This window comes from Theobroma cacao, unplaced genomic scaffold (assembly GCF_053813885.1).
Source record: "Theobroma cacao isolate CCN51 unplaced genomic scaffold, ASM5381388v1 tig011, whole genome shotgun sequence".
In the NCBI taxonomy this organism is placed as follows: domain Eukaryota; kingdom Viridiplantae; phylum Streptophyta; class Magnoliopsida; order Malvales; family Malvaceae; genus Theobroma; species Theobroma cacao.
In genome coordinates this window covers 3,172,537-3,175,289 of record NW_028291722.1, presented here as the reverse complement: position 1 = coordinate 3,175,289, position 2,753 = coordinate 3,172,537, and positions in this window count along the sequence as shown.

Genomic DNA, 2,753 nt, shown 5'->3' with positions numbered 1-2,753 from the left:
AAATGCAAAAAAAATTCAAAATAAATTGAATTATGGGGTTATAAGGGCATTTAAACCGAGTAATAACGCTTTTCTAGGCTTGAGTGACTATAAATGATCTTTTCTTGACAATGGATGGCTTTCGCTCCACGTTTCTCGAGGCAAACAATCAGTTACAATCTGTTTTAATCAAAAAATGTAAAAACAATTCAAAATAAATTCAATAATGGGATTATAAAGGCATTTAAACCGAGTAATAAGGCTTTTCTAGGCTTGATTGACTATAAATGAACTTTTCTTGACAATGGATGGCTTTTGCTCCACGTTTCTAGAGGTAAACAATCTATTACAATATGTTTTAATCAAAAAATGTAAAAAAATTCAAAATAAATTCAATAATGGGATTATAAAGGCATTTAAACCGAGTAATAAGGCTTTTCTAGGCATGAGTGACTATAAATGAACTTTTCTTGACAATGGATGGCTTTTGCTCCATGTTTCCCGAGGTAAACAATCAATTACAATCTGTTTTAATAAAAAAATGCAAAAAAAATTCAAAATAAATTGAATTATGGGGTTATAAGGGCATTTAAACCGAGTAATAACGCTTTTCTAGGCTTGAGTGACTATAAATGATCTTTTCTTGACAATGGATGGCTTTCGCTCCACGTTTCTCGAGGCAAACAATCAGTTACAATCTGTTTTAATCAAAAAATGTAAAAACAATTCAAAATAAATTCAATTATGGGGTTATAAAGGCATTTAAACCGAGTAATAAGGCTTTTCTAGGCTTGAGTGACTATAAATGATCTTTTCTTGACAATGGATGGCTTTCGCTCCACGTTTCTCGAGGCAAACAATCAATTACAATCTGTTTTAATCAAAAAATTTAAAAAAAATTCAAAATAAATTCAATAATGGGATTATAAAGGCATTTAAACCGAGTAATAAGGCTTTTCTAGGCATGAGTGACTATAAATGAACTTTTCTTGACAATGGATGGCTTTCGCTCCACGTTTCCCGAGGCAAACAATCAGTTACAATCTGTTTTAATCAAAAAATGTAAAAACAATTCAAAATAAATTCAATAATGGGATTATAAAGGCATTTAAACCGAGTAATAAGGCTTTTCTAGGCATGAGTGACTATAAATGAACTTTTCTTGACAATGGATGGCTTTCGCTCCACGTTTCCTGAGGCAAACAATCAATTACAATCTGTTTTAATCAAAAAATGTAAAAAAAATTCAAAATAAATTCAATAATGGGATTATAAAGGCATTTAAACCGAGTAATAAGGCTTTTCTAGGCATGAGTGACTATAAATGAACTTTTCTTGACAATGGATGGCTTTTGCTCCATGTTTCCCGAGGTAAACAATCAATTACAATCTGTTTTAATAAAAAAATGCAAAAAAAATTCAAAATAAATTGAATTATGGGGTTATAAAGGCATTTAAACCGAGTAATAAGGCTTTTCTAGGCATGAGTGACTATAAATGATCTTTTCTTGACGATGGATGGCTTTCGCTCCACGTTTCCCCAGGCAAACAATCAGTTACAATCTGTTTTAATCAAAAAATGTAAAAACAATTCAAAATAAATTCAATAATGGGATTATAAAGGCATTTAAACCGAGTAATAAGGCTTTTCTAGGCTTGATTGACTATAAATGAACTTTTCTTGACAATGGATGGCTTTTGCTCCATGTTTCTAGAGGTAAACAATCAATTACAATCTGTTTTAATCAAAAAATTAAAAAAAAATTCAAAATAAACTCAATAATGGGATTATAAAGGCATTTAAACCGAGTAATAAGGCTTTTCTAGGCATGAGTGACTATAAATGAACTTTTCTTGACAATGGATGGCTTTTGCTCCATGTTTCCCGAGGTAAACAATCAATTACAATCTGTTTTAATAAGAAAATGCAAAAAAAATTCAAAATAAATTGAATTATGGGGTTATAAGGGCATTTAAACCGAGTAATAAGGCTTTTCTAGGCATGAGTGACTATAAATGAACTTTTCTTGACAATGGATGGCTTTTGCTCCATGTTTCCTGAGGTAAACAATCAATTACAATCTGTTTTAATAAAAAAATGCAAAAAAAATTCAAAATAAATTGAATTATGGGGTTATAAAGGCATTTAAACCGAGTAATAAGGCTTTTCTAGGCATGAGTGACTATAAATGATCTTTTCTTGACGATGGATGGCTTTCGCTCCACGTTTCCCGAGGCAAACAATCAGTTACAATCTGTTTTAATCAAAAAATGTAAAAAAAATTCAAAATAAATTGAATTATGGGTTTATAAAGGCATTTAAACCGAGTAATAAGGCTTTTCTAGGCTTGATTGACTATAAATAAACTTTTCTTGACAATGGATGGCTTTTGCTCCATGTTTCTAGAGGTAAACAATCTATTACAATATGTTTTAATCAAAAAATGTAAAAAAATTCAAAATAAATTCAATAATGGGATTATAAAGGCATTTAAACCGAGTAATAAGGCTTTTCTAGGCTTGAGTGACTATAAATGAACTTTTCTTGACAATGGATGGCTTTTGCTCCATGTTTCCCGAGGTAAACAATCAATTACAATCTGTTTTAATAAAAAAATGGAAAAAAAATTCAAAATAAATTGAATTATGGGGTTATAAGGGCATTTAAACCGAGTAATAACGCTTTTCTAGGCTTGAGTGACTATAAATGATCTTTTCTTGACAATGGATGGCTTTCGCTCCACGTTTCTCGAGGCAAACAATCAGTTACAATC